The following is a 19706-nucleotide window of genomic DNA, read 5'->3' as shown; positions in this document are numbered from 1 at the left end:
TTACTAGCTCAGTCCCTCTGTCTAGCCAATCAGTACAGGTCCTTTTCTCCCTCCTTAGTGTCCAGCCTTTTATACAACTCTTCATATGCCTTATCCTTCGCAACCTCTCTTTGCCATGCACCTCATCTCCTTATACTCTTGTCTATTTTCTTCATATCTCTGACAATCCCATTTCTTCTTCACCAACCTCTTTCTCTGTATACTCTCCTGTACTTCTTCATTCCACCACCATGTCTCCTTGTCCTCCTTCCTCTTTCCAGTTGTCATACCTAGCCCCTTTCTAGCCATCTCTCTTACTAGCTCTGCTGTAGTTACCCAGCTATTCGGTAACTCTTCACTGCCACCCAGTGCCTGTCTTAACTCTTCCCTGAACATCACCTCACAATTACCCTTTTTCAATTTCCACCATATGATCCTTGGTGCAGCCCTCACACTCATCCTCCTCTTCTTGATCACCAATGTCATCCTACAAACCACCATCCTATGCTGCCTAACTACACTTTCCCCTGCCACCACTTTACAGTCTCCAGTCTCCTTCAGACTGGCCCTTCTACATAAAATATAATCCACCTGTGTGCACCTTCCTCCACTCTTGTATGTCACCCTATGCTCCTCCCTCTTGTTAAAATTAAGTTGTTAACTCTGAGATCATATTACCTTTGGGAAATTGCACATTTACAAACCTAAAACAAACTAAACATTTTTAGATCAAATCACACATCAAAAAACAAAAACTAAAACCACTATTTTACAGAGGTGCCCCCCCCCCCCCACACACACACACACCACACACCTAACACACCCTCAGCTAATTATATATACCAACTGTGAGATTGCAGGAATAGTGGGGAAAGGGCAAATTTACAGACCCCACAGTATTGTAAGCTTATAAATGTATCAGCCTTGTAACCATCTAAACAGGAAAAAAGAATGTTCGCTGCTTTGAGCATTCACTCTGACAAGCTGCAACTGTGTGTGTGTGTGTGTGTGTGTGTGTGTGTGCATGCGTGCGTGTGTGTGTGTGTGTGTGTGTGTGTGTGTGTGTGTGCATGTGTGCGTGCGTGTGTGCGTGTGTGTGTGTGTGTGTGTGTGTGTGTGTGTGTGTGTGTGTGTGTGTGTGTGTGTGTGTATGTCCGTGTGCGTGTGTATGAGTGTGTGTTTTAAAAACAGCATGTGCACATACTTACATTTTTAACAGGAAAAAAGAGAAAGGGGAATTTGATTTAAGTGAAATGAAGAGGAGTGACAGGGCAGAAGTGCAGGGAGGTAAAAAGGGTACATGGACAGCAGTTTGCAGAAGTATATTTCCTGTTAGACCTAAGACAATTCTAATTCATTGAGATTGTGTTAGGGATCTGTAATGCACTTCTGAGACAATGTTGTAGTATAATTTATTAAGTATGTTAGATGTTGACTGGAACAGAACAGCTAAGTGAGTTGACAAAGGGTATACAAAGAGTAGCAGCATGGGGGGGGGGGGTGACTGTGGGTATTTCAAATAAATTTATTTTTACATATTCCCCAAAAAATCAATTTATTAATTCCTAATAATTAGATGATAGACACATTTTCTAGTAATCTATGCATCTTTTAACATGGCCATGATATAAATGCAACCTCCTCCAGAGCATTTGTATTATATAGGGAATAATGAGCATGTCAGTTGCTATAGGATCATTTTATATCATGTCTAGCTTAAACTCCTCATGCACTGTCAATACTCCTTGATAAATGCACACCCTGTAATGCCCCACTGCTAAAATGGTATGGTTTGTACTGTGCTTTAATTAAGTTTATAACTATAGTGCAAAACGCAGAGCATTCCCATCTGATGGATATTGCACTGACATTGCATTGATGACTATTATTGGAAAACATAATCCCTTTATACAATGGAACCATGACAATGTGAAACATTGTGTGTTACTGTCTACCATCATTAATTATTGCAGCTACTTTCAGTCCTGTTCACATACTTAACTCTGGCTTTGATTATTATTACAAGTTTTGCATAATTTCCAATGGCATTCAAGTCTTTTAACTCTCAGTAATGCTGTAAGCACATAAAGACAGCAAGGTCAAAGAAAGTTCAGCCACAAAGATTTTTGTTCAATTCATTGCCCTAATGATTATGTTTTGCTGCCAATCCCATGTCACAAACTGGCTATAATCAGTCTTTTGCGTTACGTCTGGAAAAAAAAAACATTAATCATTCTCTTCACTCTTGGTTCCAAATTCAGTTACTAATTAGCACCATCTTTTCTGGTTTCAGTTGATTAAATAGTTTTGTATTTTGTCTGATATTCATTTCTGCCTTCTTTTATGTTCTGGAGCAATTACTTCACAGATCTCATTGTTCGTACAATTTGATTCAAATGCTAGTCTTTCTTAATTACATTTATTCACACCCAAGGGCCAGTCACTTCCTTCCTCAAGTATTTTTTACATGTTATACTGTTGTACTCAGGAATAAATCAGAATACATGTTTTTATATACTTTATGCAAACTTTACAGCAGTTTTAGATTACCAAGCTGATCTCAGAATCTGTCCTATCTGATGTGATCTTTGCAAGGCTCACAGCTTATTATGCAAAATATAAATGATACAAGTATTGTCAATAAGTTTCTTTGCAAAGTCTATTTCATGATTTGTGTGGCTCACCCATCAATCAGCAAAATGTACAATTTCAGAGGTGTTCTTTCTAAGTGATTTGTTAGCCTCTTATTAAGTCCACATGTAATTTATTTCTACTAGTTAATTTATACACATCTGTGCTTTGATATTCAATTCAGCAAAACATGACTTCAAACTTTTACAGTGTCCTCCAACCCCTTTTATGACTTTTATTGATTTATCAAATTTATTTATTTCATTTGTTCACCAAGTAAATAACTGGTCCTAAATACTGCACAGTCAAAATGCAAATCAAGTTGCCGGCATGTTTACATCTTTATATAAATAAACAAGAGCAAAATACAGAGTAGTGAACAAGATACAGGCACAGTTATTAGTTTTCAGCATTTTATATACCCTTAGCAGGTATATACTGACTGATTACATTAAACAGTAAGAGGCACATTCACTTAGAAATAGTGCAAAAAGAAATCAATTATTAGGATAATAGTAATGATGATAATTATGACAATTATCACCATATATATCCCTTAATAAAAAAAATATTTACAGATTTTCAAACTTACATCAGCCATCGTGAAAACCACAGACACATGCTATGGGATCATACAAGTTCTTCACCTGCTTTTATGACAATGCAGTGATTCAGATCCAGTGCCACATTACTGGTGCTTTAATTTCTGTTTCAATGCCCATAGCAGTCCCACCTGAATAATATATAATAAAATAATAGCAGGTTTTGTTTTTTCTTTCTCTCTCTCGCTATATATATATATATATATATATATATATATATATATATATATATATGTTTGTTTGTGTGTGTGTACATGTGTGTGTACATGTGTGTGCATGTATGGGTCCACTTTTGACTCTCAAAATAGTGAAATGCGAATTTCAGTATTTCAAGACCAGAATGTCAAAAGTGCAGTTTTTCAAAATTCGATTTAATGAATCTAGGTTTCCTGAATCTGCAATAGGTGTGGTGCAGTGTGCCCTTTATTGTTTGCTGTCTCTTTAAGGGGCAGAGTGGTCTGGGATTTCTACATGGCAGCCGATGTCTGGTTATGTATGGAGATTCAGATAGGTGTTTAGCTCTTAGGGTTTTGGGTAGAAATGTGTTAGTTTTTATTTTTTGGGGAGTTTTAGGTGTAGGTTTTGGTAGGTAAGTAGGTAGGTAGGTACGTGTGTGTGTGTGTGTGTGTGTGTGTGTGTGTGTGTGTGTGTGTGTGTGTGTGTGTGTATGAGTGTATTAGTTTTGAAAGTGGTGATTTTTGTACATGCGTAGTGTGCGTGTGTTATTAGTGGTTGTAAGTATAACATTGTACAATGGGAGTGTAGAGCACGTAAAAGTAAATATATATATATATATATATATATATATATATATATATATATATATATATATATGGGTCTACTTCTAAATCCCGTAATTTCAGAATCCCGAAGATGAAAATACTGAGTCGAGAATTATGCAACTTAAAATGCTGAACCATGTAAGTTTCCCCAGGGCAAGTAAACACCACTTGCCCAGCATGGAGAAATATGCACTTTCTCCACTGTAGTGCAAACCCAGAGTTGGTATATATCATTGGGGGGTGTTGGGGGCATAGCCCCCTACATAGGTGGGCTTTATATAGTGCAGTGTGATTTATTGCTGTGTTGGGCAAGTGTTTACTTGCCCTGGGAAAACTTATGATGTTTTAAGTTTTGTGATAATTGTCTCAGTATTTTTGTCTTCAGGATTCTGAATTTATGGGATTTAGAAGTAGATTTATATATATATATATATATATATATATATATATATATATATATATATATATATATCTACACACACACACACACACGTGTGTGTTATATATGCATATACATGTGACCATGTGACATCTAACATAAAAACAGTATAATTAAGAATAAAGTAGCTTATTTCACAAATAAAATACCTGTAATCATACAGTTTAAAATGTTACTTCTATCAAGTATTTTACTTAATGCAAAGTATAACTTTAGTTATTTCATACATGCATGTAGGATTGTGTAAAATCAATCAACAAAAGCATGTTTATGTCATATCACATATTTGCACCTGGGAAATACATGAGTCTTTCAAGGTTCTGTGAATCATGCAAAATGTGTGCTTTTGACAGAGTGATTAAGTTCACCGTTTGGAACATTTGATCCAGCTTTATACAGAAAGAAGTAAATGTAATGCAATAATAATTAGATAAGTGATTGCACTGCCAGGCATTAAATATAAAACAGCACAAAGAGCAATTTGTTTTAGTTAGCTGCAGAAATAGCAGAAATTATTTTTTCAACCTGTCAAAAGGGAAGCAGAGTTGATACCCTTCATTTGAAGGCATCATAGCAAAAATTAGATTAAATATAGGATTAAATCAAAAAGGTTGTCATATGGTCAAATGTGATTATGTTGCTCTTCAGTGTGCTATGCCATTTATTTATCTTATTATATAAAAATTTAAGACAAATGAAATATACATGAATTCAGTACAGATAATTATACATTAGACAGAGTGCACTTAAATGGGTACTGGAATATGTGTTTCAAATGAAAAAATATCTTATGCAGGTGTGTGTGTGTGTGTGTGTGTGTGTGTGTGTGTGTGTGTGTGTGTGTGTGTGTGTGTGTGTAGTGTAGTGTTTCCATTTAATTTAATCATAAGGCATTAAATACTTTGTAAATGTTAATTAAATGTATAGGCCCATTACAAAAGCTGTAAGAAAACAATCAGAGTTATTAAAATAAAACAAAAAAGGCCCTATGAGGGATAACAGTGTTTACTGTGATTTTTTGGATGGAATTGTTCAATAAACAGAAATGTGTTGTTATCAACTTTGAGATTTTATTACCTTGTGTATTTTAAAAAAGAGAAGATGATATAAAGATCTTGCTACACTGTTTTCAGACAAACTTAAACACAACAGACATATATTATGTATTACAGCAATCAATACTTCAGTTCTTGAACAGAGGAAACCAATAGTTTCAAATGCTGAGTGAAGTTAAATTAAAGTGCTGTGATGTCAGGATATACCAAAGAACAAGTTAGTTGTAGTCTTTCTCCTGCATAAACTAGATGCCCAACTGACACGTGGAAATGTGCAATGCAGCAATTTCTGCCACATATGGATAACACTGAGCTACAAGAGCACATGATGGTTGTAACTGTGGTTGAATAGACATAGCAATAAGGTTGTATTTAAGGACTTTCAGTAGCTAGGAGACTGTTTTATCATTAGTTTATAGAATAAGAAGTTTAAATAGTTGAGATGTTGTGTTCCCTTCTTTTTAGCTGTCACTTCATCCAGTAGATATAGTGTAAGGTTGCAGACTCTTGGCCATTGTACATTCTTACTACAGAAGCCAATTAAAGAAAAATAATAATAAAAAAGTTAAGGGCCTATTGATAACCAATGAACTCCTGTGATCTGTCCATCTATGAATGTGTGTTGATCATTATGCGCAATGTAATGCAGTGAGTTGCTGACCGTGCACTACTGAAGTAATCTGCGATGCACCGTCAAGGCACTACTTTGTTGCACTGCAGTCTGTAAGTTGTATCATGATATTATAGTAAGTGATATTGGCTTTAGGCACTTAAAACTGGTGAAATCCATGGTATAGCAGTTATGTATTTCACAGCTCTCAGTATTGTGCCAAGTCTGGTGCTGTAAACGCATAGTTGGCACTTAACAGTCTTTCATATCTTGCATTCCTCCTCTGATTATCACTGTATTGCTGCAACATCTAAATGATTTTATCAACTTCCTGTACATCGTATCATAGAAGTTTAGGAATGCTGTCACGTATCTTCATTGAAGCATGGAATACTAGTTCAATATATGGCATTGGAAGTACTGTCACTCATTCTTTTATCAGTGGGTTTTTCCTCTCAAAGTTTCAGTCCAGTGTTTTTGTTTAGTATTTACTTTTGAAAATTTCAATGCCAAATCATTGATAATAAAATGCTATGTCGCCATGAGTCTGCGCATACTAAATACATATCTGGAGGTAGGTAGAGAAACCACTAAAAAAGGTAAACAAACTATTTGGAAGAAACAATCCCCAGGATTCATGAAGCTCGGCGCAAGGATAGCATTAGCCTTGCACTGACCATGTGGTGTAGAGATTGCGCAGCAGCACCACATGCATATTAATGAAGGCGTGCTGCTGCAATGTCCACGTGCATAGGAAACATGCACGAGTGCAGGGGGCATGTCCATGCGCTGCATGGAGGCATGAACATGTCAGCTGCAGACGCACAACCTAAAATGCTGAGAAGTACAGCCTGTCTCTAATAGTAATCAGTCTTGTCAGTGTCCGTGGATACTGAAATGTATGCAAAGCATACAAGACAGTTTCGCGAACACCAAATTAAAAAGTAAACACAAAGGCACGTAGCTGAATATTGAGCCCCCATCCCTCAAACAAATGACATTTAAAACCCCATGCCCATATTCCATTGTAGTGCTGATTGTTATACCAAGTAGAAGTGAAACGCAGTGTGTTTGCACACTGCTGCCCTTTGCTAAGCCTAGCCCAATGGTTAGGGTTACCACCTGTCCCACTTTTTGTGGGACAGTCCCTCTCTGGGCAGTCATGCCCTTACCACAAATATTAAAAATGGCAAATGTCCTGTGATTGTAGGATATTATTATGTCCCATATTTTATGTAATAATTCCATAAAATAGTTATTTCTGTATCTAAAATACTTAAATGTTACAAGAAACAGAATAAGCAACTAAACCGCTAAAAGAATAAGCTTTCACTTAGGCATAAAAGGAAAGTTCTATCCTTTATACTGACCGTGGGTATGTGTCGGCCTGTAAAATCTGTTTGTCCCGAAAATGTCTCACTTTGGCCATTTGAAAAGGTGGCATCCCTACCAATGGTCAGAGCATTCATTCAATATCTGCCCATTCCTGGTCCAGGTCGTCTCTGTCTAGATGGCCCAAAGATGAATGGGTATTACCCGGGTCTACCTACCATGTCATGAAAGATAGGTATTTGCTTGTACCTATGTGCGTGAAGTACAGCATGTGGAAGATAAAATATGCCAGGGCTGTCGTCACAACCATATTGGTACCAGAGATATGTAGAGTACGCAATGTGTTCTGTTGTCTATGCCATGGGTCATCAACCAGAGAAGGGATGGATGGTGTGTGTAGAATATGGGGGGGGGGTTACGGGTAATGTAATAATTCACCAAGGGGAGACTGGGTCAGATGTACAATAGGTGGACTGGAGGTGTACATGGGAGCAGTGGGTGAATCAGAAAGGAAACCAAAGAACATACATTCACATCTGCAATACACCCTGACAGGCTATACTGCAGAATGCAATTCCACAAACATATGAACATTAAAATGTCCGATACACATGTACAGAAACGTTACCGGCTCACACCCACATAATGGTCTGGCCTGAACTGAGCCATCCAATCCCAACACACCTGGATACATAATTGAATACCCATCATCCCCTCCACAGCACATCACCACCCCTTGCTGAATGTCCACCAAAACCACCCATACATGGGCTGCTAGCTTTGCGCAGCCATATCTACACATAGTGCCCCTTACCCACATCTAGTAGGCAGTCGCACCCTAGGCAGTCTCAGGCTTGCAAACTAGGTATCCCATGCATGCATAACCCTACCACATTTTCGAATAGCCAGATGAATGGGGTCCGTCGTTCACAACTTTTGGACATCCCTCATGGGATAAGTGTCTGTTCTCAAGATTAGACTTTGTGGCATAACACGATGTCCACCCCCATTGACATCTGGGCAGGGCACAAGACAAATTAGCAGTACCTGACCACAACTCTGCTCAGCCTCCACCTGGTCTTGCAGAACCTATGACCCAGTATTAAATACCTGACCATGATGCACGCCTCCCCACATGCATTATTGGAAATATATACCTTTCACATGTTCCCATGAACATTCCCATAGCCATCTTCCAAATAGTTCATGTCCACAAATTGTATACCCCGACCAGGTTCCTCGTCGTAATGAATTACACAACCCCTGTATACAAACGGTACAGGTACCTCCCGTATGTGATTGTTCATATACACAGCCATGTATAACTCCAGATATGTAGTCATATATATATATATAAATGTACATACTTACATTCGCATAGCTACACATCACAAATACATGCATATAAGTAGTTGTCAAGTATGTGTTCTTTTCATAAATATGTATACTTGCAAATGTATACATATGCCTCTCAGAAACATAAGAACAGTAACATGTACTATACATATGTACACCAACCGACTGTCACATATGTTGCCAGTACTGTGGAATACCTGCAGTAAAGTCATATATTCTAATTACCATCCATACAGAATGTATCACGGATGGTTTAGTGGTAGAACCAGTGACTATGCTGTTCCTATTCCTGGGTCCAAGCCATGCAAGGGCTGCTATTTTAAATGATGCCCACAATAATGGCAGTCGGAAATAGGGTGATTGTGGTGCCTTAAAGCAGACATAAGCAGGTATGAGTGACGGTAACTGATGGTCATTCAACAGTATGGAAATGTAAACAAGCATGTAGGTGTATATGCATGTGAATGTACAGACATATATATATATATATATATATATATATATATATATATATATATATATATGGTTCTACCTCACTTCAACGACACGCCGGAACATCGACAGGGAAATCACGAGCCCCAGAAGATCGACAGCGCAGAAGACCGACGCGACGGGACCAAGAAGATCGACAAGCAGAAGACCGACCTGACGGATGAAAGCACCGACGCCGAGGATGCCGAAATGGGAAAAGGCTGTGTAAGTATGCGGTAGTGACGGACGTTAGGGTGCGAGTAAGGTAAGTGGGGATAGGGGTGGGTTAAGTGAGTTAGGGTTAGGGAGCGGGCCAGGTAAGTGTGCGGTAGTGATTGTGTTTGGGTTAGCGGGATAAGTGAGTTAGGGTTAGGAGCGGGTCAGGTAAGTGTCGGTAGTGATTGTGTTTGGGTTAGGGGCGGATAAGTGAGTTAGGGTTAGGGAGCGGGTCAGGTAAGTGTGCGGTAGTGACGGACCTTAGGGTTAGGGTTTGGGTCAGGGTTGTAGGTAGTTGTGTATGTGTGGTTTAGTGTGGGTTTGTAGGGATTTTGGTGTGCTTGTGTTGTGTATGTGGTTTTTGGACGGGGAATGTGTTTTGGTTGTTGATTGTGGTGTGTGAAGTGTATGAGGTTTCGTGTTTGTGTACCGTCGGTTATTTCGTTGTCGGGCATGTGGGATTTCGTGTTTTTGTACTGTCGGTTATGTGGTGTCGGTGATTGCGTTGTCGGTGTTGTGGTGTTTCGTTTATGTGAGGTAGAACCATATATATATATATATATCCATGAAGTATGAACATGGACACAATAAAGCAGTCATAATGAATGTGAAGGGAAACAGCAGCGGAATCCCCCCCCCCCTAGTATTTAGTGCTGTCATATCAAGCCACCCAGAGGTGAGCAAACCTCCTGCATCCCCAACCACAGGTAGGATGCTAACAGTGGAACTAACTGTGTGAACATGCCAAGTCAGACTTTCAAACAGGTACAGGCCAGTCCCAGTCACCATTTGGACAAGCTGAACGAGAAGACTAATTGAACACCCTGACCATTATGTGAACGTATGTCCCAGGACTATAAGCTTGGGATGTCTGAATATACTTGGAGTGAGCCAACATGCAGGATGTGTCCAGAGCAGTAGGAAGTGGCGCATGTGTAGTGGAATGGTTTATTTCCGACCAGAGAATGGATGACTGCTGTGTTAGCGTTGTTTTGCTGTGCTTGTTTTGGTGACTATGAACAATGGGTATACATGCAAATGAGGCAGCACAGCAAAAGTGTAGTGGTTATAGCATCCATCTATCAAGCAGACGTTGCCGGTTTGCTTGCAGCACACACCATTTACGACGCGTAATCCGTATACGAGCATATCTTGCTAATTTTATGCTGTATAACGATATAATATCATTGAAATGTGAACTGGGGTGACATATCTGTTAAGTAAAAACAAATTAGGACAACACAGGTGGCTCAGATGCAAAAACTTTACTAGTGTACACCAGGAGGCAAAAAACCATACAACACAAGTATAGAATTCTGTCTGGTCTGATACAGGAAATGTTCTACATTTTATACACCATAAATTCAAGCTGTGCCCACCTTACTGATGTGGTCAGTCACAGGGCACCTACATCACTATGGTCTACAATATTCTATTCATAAGAAAGTGCTGATGTTATACTTTTTAAAAGTTTTCCCATGAGAATAATACAGCCTTGCAAAGCACCTGGTCAGTTATAATGTCTTTCTGTAAATGTTATTCTTTCAAGGTTTCAGTCCTGCTCGAATACAATAGTCAGTTCAGTCTTGTAATACACTTCTTTGTTCTTCTTGCAACATTACTTTTAGCAGCTGTGCTGATAATATTCACAAGGCCAACCATCTCAGAGGAAGGAAGAAAAGATTCAATGCTTTATACATTCATTTTCCTGACCCAGCAGATAATCATTAGTGAAAAACATAAGCTACTGCCAGGGTCAGAGTTCAATCACACTGCAGCTCCAAAGCTTCAAGCAATTACATGTAAGATCATTCTTACTGCCATATTGTAAAATAGAATAAAATGCATTACATACTATTTGCTTTTTAAACTAGCACTTCATATATGTTTAAGTACACATTTTTCTAACATTTTCCTCTCTTTTAATACTTTTTATTCTATTCAGAAACATAAACAATATCATATCATTCCCTAGCCTTCTCCTTTAAGGACTTTTAACTAGGCAAGTCATTTGTTTTATATTTCGGAAAGAATTTCATTTGGAACCAATAGATCCAACTCAATGTCTTAGTACATGGTCTCAGTTACAGATATATCAACAAATTCTCTGACTAATCTTTTCATACAGGGTATCCCACAACAGACACATGCTCCTAATAAGAGCAGAACAACACAAATAGCAATCAAAATATTCATTAGGATTGAACCCCACCCACCAAATAGACTCTGGAAAAAGTTTGTCAGTGGGTTTGGGCCTGGTTCAGTCATGGCTGATACCTGCTGTATTACCTCTAGGTGGTCATTTATCTCATGCTTATTACCTGGTATAAACGCACAGCATTCTTCTTTGATAAGCGCGCACGTACCACCTCTCGCCGCTAGGGTGAAGTCAAGAGCCATTCGGTTTTGTAGCACAACAGTTCTCATTGCATTCATTTCATCAGTCACGAGTTCGAGAGCAGAAAAAGTTGCATTACTCATTACTTTGAGAAGCTTTGACAATTTTCTCAGCTCCCAGATCGATTTGACTGCTCCGTAGGCTGGAAATATTCCAGCCCAGGATATAACACTGTCACTCAAGTCTATATGAGTCAATTTCTCTTTATCTTTCATGGATGGATGATCCTTCCAGCCAGCTTCGATCTTACCCACTGGATTAGCAGGTTTCTCGACTGAATTCCCAGTTCTTCGAGCTACATTTCTTACGTTTCGTATCTTACCTAGAGGTAATTCTGCAGTATGCCTTATTGCTGGAACCAGATAACCCAAAAAACAACTGCCGGACCAATTCTCAGGTAGCCATTTGTATGCCTTTTTCCCACAAACAAAATAACAATTTTCTACTTTAGTACTGATGCGGGTTAACTCTGAATGAAACATTTTCTTGTCTATAACAGACAATTGTTTATGCAATTCAGGATTTTTCTGCACATCTTTTATCGTTGTTTTCATTAAGCTCAAATATGAATCATAATTTGTGCTACAACTAGTACTTTTATCTTTGGCCTTAATATAGCATTTATAAGATACAGTTATGTTACAGTTACTCCAACCAACTTGGAGTGTATCATTTTTATAGAAACAAACAATTCCTCTCTGTGTAATAGGCAAATACAATGCAATTTTGTCCTGTGATCTCACAGAACCTGTATCAAAAAGTAAATTTTCTCAAGTCTCATTTATCCCTAAGGGGACAGTGGACATCAACAGTCCTCCATATGCTGTTGGTATAGCAGTACAAACCCAGCAGTTTGAAATGTTCATAGTCTCTACATATACATGCTTCATAGCCAGGTATGTGTTAAAGTTTGGATGCCAGTCTATAGAAAGTTCATCATGTTTCACCACTTTCATTTGTGTGGTTATATGCAAGGAAAAACCACAACAAAAGGAAAGTCACCACAATCATAGTCAATAGATGTATAGCTAGCAAGATGGTTAAACAATATCTTCGGGGTTGGTTTGTATTTTTACTCATTTAGCTCTTGGCCATCCTGCCTTTGTGGTGTATCAGTCACAAAATGTTTATCAAGCTGAAAGTTCTTTACCGGTTTACAGTGCGTCAGGTGGACCCAGGATGACCTCTCAGCAACTTTGACTGCAGTAGGCATTGCCAACAGTACCTGGTACGGACCTTCCCACTTCGGACTTGTCCAGTTTTTCTTTTTAATGACCTACAACCAAACCCAGGGGTCAGCACCGCTTCCGGTCTCGTTTGTTCTTTATCTGAAAAAGAGTTCAACTGCAAAACAGTCTTATTTGTTAACAATTTCCTCATATGATTAGCTAATGAGCTGTCAGCCTCCAGCTCTGCAGGCATGAGAGCTTTCCACTGTGGCACATAATATGCCCTTCCAAATATCACTTCAAAGGGGGTCAAGCCCTTTACATTTGGAACTGTTCTCATGCTCAGCAGTGCCAAAGGCAAACAGCAAATCCAATTCTTCTGTGTTTCATTCATCAATTTTCTCAACTTACTTTTCAAACTTCCATTGTACCTTTCCACCAGTCCTGCTGACTGTGGGTGGTAAGCACAATGATTCTTCAAGGAGATCCCAAAGAATCTCCCAAGTTGCTGGATTGTCTGGTTGACAAAGTGTGTCCCATTGTCACTATAGATTCTTTCCGGTATGCCAAATCTAGGAATTATTTCTTTTATTAGGGCCTTTGCTACTGTTGCTGCATCCGGATTTTTAGTTGGAAAAGCTTCTACCCATTTGGAAAACATGTCTATAATCACTAAACAGTATTTTTTCCCTTCACATTTACTCAGTTCTGTGAAATCCATACAGATAGTATGGAACGGATATGGTGGTATAGGAAAACTCCCTTGCTTGGGTTTGAATGCTCCTTGTGCATGATGTTTGTTACAAATATGACATGCTGAACAACATTTTTGTGTGAAGTTCGTGAATCCGTATGTTTGGAATATTCGATTTACTAACTGACCCATCCCCCCTGTTGAGACATGGCTCTGCCCATGGCTCAACAAAGCTGCATATCTAAATAAATTAGATGGCAATATTGGCTTTCTCTCCTTGGAGATGTACAGTCCATTTTCGAGGATTGTACCTCGTCTCTCCCATTTCTGTTTCTCAGCTTTTGTAGTCAATGTCTGCATTGTTTTTAACATTTCTAAGTCTAAAATCTCAGATGGTTGTAATTCCTCATTCAAAAGTAAAGTTTCTGAGTCTGAAGCTGCTTGCTTTGCAGCTGCATCAGCTTGTGCATTACCTTTTGAAATCGAATCCTGTTGCTTTGTATGAGCTACACATTTACAAATAGCTACTTTGGTAGGTAACTGAATAGAATCTAATAAATTCAAAATACGTTGCGCATGATTAATTGGTTTGCCAGTAGATGTTATCATTCCCCTATTCTTCCATTGCTGCGCAAAAACATGCACTGTAGAGAAAGCATACTGACTATCAGTATATATGTTCACACATTTGTCTTTCGCTAGAGTGCAAGCCCGTGTTAAGGCTATCAATTCTGCTGCTTGAGCAGACAGGTTATGCTGTAAGGGTTGGGCTTCTAAAATCTCTGTATCTGTGACTACTGCATACCCTACTAGATTTTTCCCTGTAGGACCCTTCCTGCATGAACCATCCACATAAAATGTCACCTCGGCATCATCCAAGGGCATATCAGTGAGATCTTGTCTGGGCAAAGTTATTTGCTCAATTTCCTGCAGGCAACTGTGTGATGTGCCATCCACAGGAGTCGGAAGTAACGTTGATGGATTTAATGTTGTACAACGTTCAATTACCATATGAGGTTGGCTCAGCAGTATGGTCATACAAGAAAGATGTCTAGCAGGAGATAGATATCCTTTTTTTTCTTGCAGTAAAATTATCACGACTGCATGAGGCACTCTCAATGTGAGAGTGTGGAATAACACTACCGAGGCCGAAGCCTGTACTGCCATTACGGCTGTGACTACTGCTTGTACACAATGTGGCAATGATCGTGACACTGGATCTAACTGTGATGAATAGTAAGCTATGGGACGTTGCTTACTTCCATGCTGTTGCGTCAGAACTGATGTCATGTATCCCTGTTTACAATCTACGGTTTGGAAAAATCATTTGGAAGTCCTAAAACTAATGATGAAGCTATCAATTGTTTTAGTCTGCAGAAAGCTGTTTCTGCTTCAGGTGTCTATTGTAATACATCTTGTGCTGCCATTGGTGTTTTATATATTAAATCAGCCAATGGAGCAGATTCTAAAGCATAGTTTGATATCCAACTTCGACAAAAATTAGTCGTCCCCAAGAAGGACATAATTTCCTTCTTGGTTGTTGGTTTAGGTGCCTGTAAAATCGCTGTTTTTCTATCTTCATCCAGTATTCTACCTTCTTTGGATATTACATATCCCAGGTATCTAACCTGTTTTCTCCAAAGTTGTAACTTATTCTTGTTTACTTTGTGTCCTTGTGCTGCTAAAAATTTCAATAATGCTATTGTATCTTCCCTGCATTGCTGCTGGGTGGGGGCTGCTAGCAAGATGTCATCTACATAAAGCAGAATTTGACTACCCCCTGGTGGAGTAAATCCCACCAGGTTGCTAGCCATTTCTTGTGCAAATATCGTTGGACTTTCACAATATCCCTGTGGTAGCCGAGTATAGGTATATCTTTTACCCTGAAATGTAAATGCAAACCAATACTGGCTATCAGGATGTATAGGTATTGAAAAGAAAGCATTGCTTATATCTACCACAGTAAAATATTTTTGTTGTGGCTTCAAATCGTTCAACAAAGTGTGTGGGTCTGGCACCGTAGGTGCTCTAGGTATTATTGCATTGTTTACGGCTTGTAAATCCTGTACCATCCGCCATTCCCCATTTGCTTTTTTAACAGGAAATAGAGGGGTATTACATGGTGAATCTAGAGATTCTACCAGTACTCCTTCCTTGAGTAATGCTGCTATTATAGGCTTGATTCCCTGCTCTGCATCCTTCCTCAAGGGGTATTGTCTTTTTTGTGGTCTGAATGCTGATTTTGGTGTAATGGTTACTGGACCTGCTGTTTGAATCAGTCCTACATCTGATTTTCCTGTTGACCAAAGAATTTTTGGTATATCGCACAAGGCTTTTTCTTCTTCTTCTAACAGGAATGCTAATCATCTGTCTTCACTATGTTGTTAGTGTACAGCTGGACGTGTCTGTGTTAGCCAATTCAATTTCTGTTTTTGTACTCCCTGTTCTGATAATTCTAAATCAGTTTGTTTTTCCCATTTCGTTACTTTTTCCCCTAAGTCTGCCCATCTCACATTTTTGTTTTTTGTCAAACTGACATGTGGCAGTCTATTGGATTTGTACAGTTTCATGAATTCCTGAGGTAGTGAACAGCTTACTACACTGTTTCCCTCAGTATCCCAATACAAAGTTCGTAATACTAATCTGTTTGCAGGATTTTTGAACAACTCTTGCTCATATTCTTTATCAGTTCCTGGCATGCTACAGTAGTATAGAGTACAATGTAACGAATGCTGTTGATCAGTGTCAAGGGAGGGGACCTTACTGATGGCTACGTTCATCAGTTCCTCGGTTACTGCCCCTGGACCAGTCGTAACTAGATCTTGGCTGTACCAGTAAAAAGTTTTACCCTCCGATCGCACCACAAAAGTATCCATTTGTCTTTGTGCTTCCATACCCTGCATAGGAGGAACTACTGCTATGCCAAATATCTGCATAAGGTCTCTTCCCAGTAAGTTTACTGGACATTTTGCAGAAACTACAATTTTACTTTTCTGAGTCATACCTGAAACAGGGTCAGTTATTGCTATATCATGGGAGAGTGGCTCCCTATATAGCTGTCCATTTGCTGCTTTCACTAATATATAGTCAGGTGATTCAGAGTGTTCTGGTAACTTTGAAGGGTGTATCAAAGTTCGTGACGCTCCTGAGTCACACAAGAATTTCACTTCCCTACCTTCCACCAGAAGTGTAACTTCCAGTTTTGTGTCTGCCAAATAGAGCTCCAAGCTTAATAATGCTAAGTCTAAAACTTCACTTTCTTCATCCTCTACATCTGCTTGCACTTCCTCTGTTCCTTCCACTACATTTACATTTGTCCTTTATCTGTTAACCTTTCCTGATGATTTTTGATCATCACTATCATATAGTCAGTCCTCATCGCCTTTATCTTTATCTTCTGTAGTCGTCTTTTTATTTAGCCTGCAATCCCTTGCTAAATGTCCTTTTTTACTGCACTTAAAGCACTCTCCTTTCTTTTTTCTCTCTTCAAAATCCTCTGACTTTTTGTCAGATTGTTTATTACCTTGGGCATTTTTCTTACCCTTTTTACTCGACTGTACTACAAAGACTTCTGCTCCGTCTTCAGCTGTGAAGACCTGTGTTTTCTTTTTCTTTTTACTATTAAAGTGTCTTTCAGCATGTCTAGCATACTCAAGTAAGGCTTGTAGCCTGCTTGTTCGGTGATCTATCATATGCTTTGTAATAAAGCTACTGATAGGGGCAATGCAACCTTTCAAAAAAGCATTTTTCAGTTGCTGTTCATATGCGCTATCATTCGTCTGACTTTCAGGAATAGTCATGCCACTATGGTTATTGAAACATTCCAATAATCTACCATAGTACCCATCTACAGTTTCATTATCTTGCTGTATGCATTGGTTAATGCAAGTCCAATCTGCTCTCGGTTTCCATTTTTCAGAGATTCGGTCTGTAAGACCCTTCACTCTGGTGTCTAATTCTGCGTCACTATGTAGGAGTGGCTTAAGTTGTGCGTCACGAGCGTTCCAGGTGCCACAAATCATGTGCCAGTCTGGACCTATAATTTGTCTAACTACCTTTTCTACTTCTTCCCCATTTAAATGGTAACTTAATCTGATACCTTGTAAATCTTGTATAAACTTTTTATGATTAACATTCGGGTGAGGGATTCCCTCTGTAGCTTTCCGAATATCTTCCGGTGTCCATGGTCTATACACTAGGAGAGTTGGGTCCTGCCCTTCCTGTCCTGCCTGAGGGTTTGGTACCTCGATTAATGGACAGATTTCTTCACTCTCTTCTAGTGAGTCTCTCCCTATTTGATATAAATCTGTGTCCCTAAGTGTTTTACGTGTCTGGGACCTAGTTTCAATAGGTTTTCTAATGAATGGTTTTAGTGCCCCTGCAACTTCAGGATAACGTGGAGGTGGACTAGCCTGTCCTCCTGCTTCGTATCCTAAAAAGGGTATTGGAGGGGGCGGAGGGGGAGGGGCCGTTGCTATTACTGTATTATTATTCTCTTTGTCTAAAAATAATGCTTTCGCATTTTTAATTTTCTGTTCCCTTCGGTTCACTTCCTCAATCCACCTATGTGCCTGAGGAATGCCTAATTGTCGTTGTTTCTTTGCCTGACCTTTTGTATCAGATTTAAGCTGTTTTAAAAGTTTAACTAACGAAATTGTATTTAGTTTACCGTCAAATTCGTATTTATTAACCCATTTTGTATAATACCTTATATTATCTGCTCGTTGTAATTGCATATATTTTGCGTCATTAGTTAGGGGCGGATCTCACGATTTTTTAGTGCACTGATTTCCCATGTCAAAAGACTGTTACGTAACCCTTTTCTTACCACGTGGTATCTTGGTTCCTTATACAGTTTATCTAGAATAACAGCCTACCTTATTCTGTTTCCCTGATCTATGACAAAATATACAGTAATTTCTTATGTCCCTGATCTGTACAACAAATCTATGACAATAACATTTACTGTAACCTAGTCCCTGATCTAAAACAGAAAAAAGGCAAAAATCTTCCTACCTGAGCATCTTGGGTCCACCAGTTCGAGACCACTCTTCGGCCAGAGATCAGAAAAGTGGCCAGCCTGTCAAGACGACAATTCAGTCGGAGGTCTTTGTGCTTCAAGAAGAACCATTTCGGTAGCTTCTCCTGTGCAGTATTCGACCACTGGTACACTCTGATCTGCAGCTGTTGAGGGTTTCCGGTCAAACGTAGGATCAAACTGTTAAGTAAAAACAAATTAGGACAACACAGGAGGCTCAGATGCAATAACTTTACTAGTGTACACCAGGAGGCAAAAAACCATACAATACAAGTATAGAATTCTGTCTGGTCTGATACAGGAAATGTTCTACATTTTATACACCATACATTCAAGCTGTGCCCACCTTACTGACGTGGTCAGTCGCAGGGCATCTACATCACTGTGGTCTACAATATTCTATTCATAAGAAAGTGCTGATGTTATACTTTTTAAAAGTTTTCCCATGAGAATAATACAGTCTTGCAAAGCACCTGGTCAGTTATAATGTCTTTCTGTAAATGTTATTCTTTCAAGGTTTCAGTCCTGCTCGAATACAATAGTCAGTTCAGTCTTGTAATACACGTCTTTGTTCTTCTTGCAACATTACTTTTAGCAGCTGTGCTGATAATATTCACAAGGCCAACCATCTCAGAGGAAGGAAGAAAAGATTCAATGCTTTATACATTCATTTTCCTGACCCAGCAGATAATCATTAGTGAAAAACATAAGCTTGCTGAGCTGGCTACTGCCAGGGTCAGAGTTCAATCACACTGCAGCTCCAAAGCTTCAAGCAATTACATGTAAGATCATTCTTACTGCCAAATTGTAAAACAGAATAAAATGCATTACATACTATTTGCTTTTTAAACTAGCACTTCATATATGTTTAAGTACACATTTTTCTAACAATATCACAGTAGGAATGCAGAAGGTGTTTGCGTGATGGGAAATG

Source organism: Protopterus annectens, chromosome 7.part0 (assembly GCF_019279795.1).
Source record: "Protopterus annectens isolate FY-2018-M chromosome 7.part0, PAN1.0, whole genome shotgun sequence".
Taxonomy (NCBI): Eukaryota; Metazoa; Chordata; order Ceratodontiformes; family Protopteridae; genus Protopterus; species Protopterus annectens.
This window is presented reverse-complemented; position numbering follows the sequence as displayed.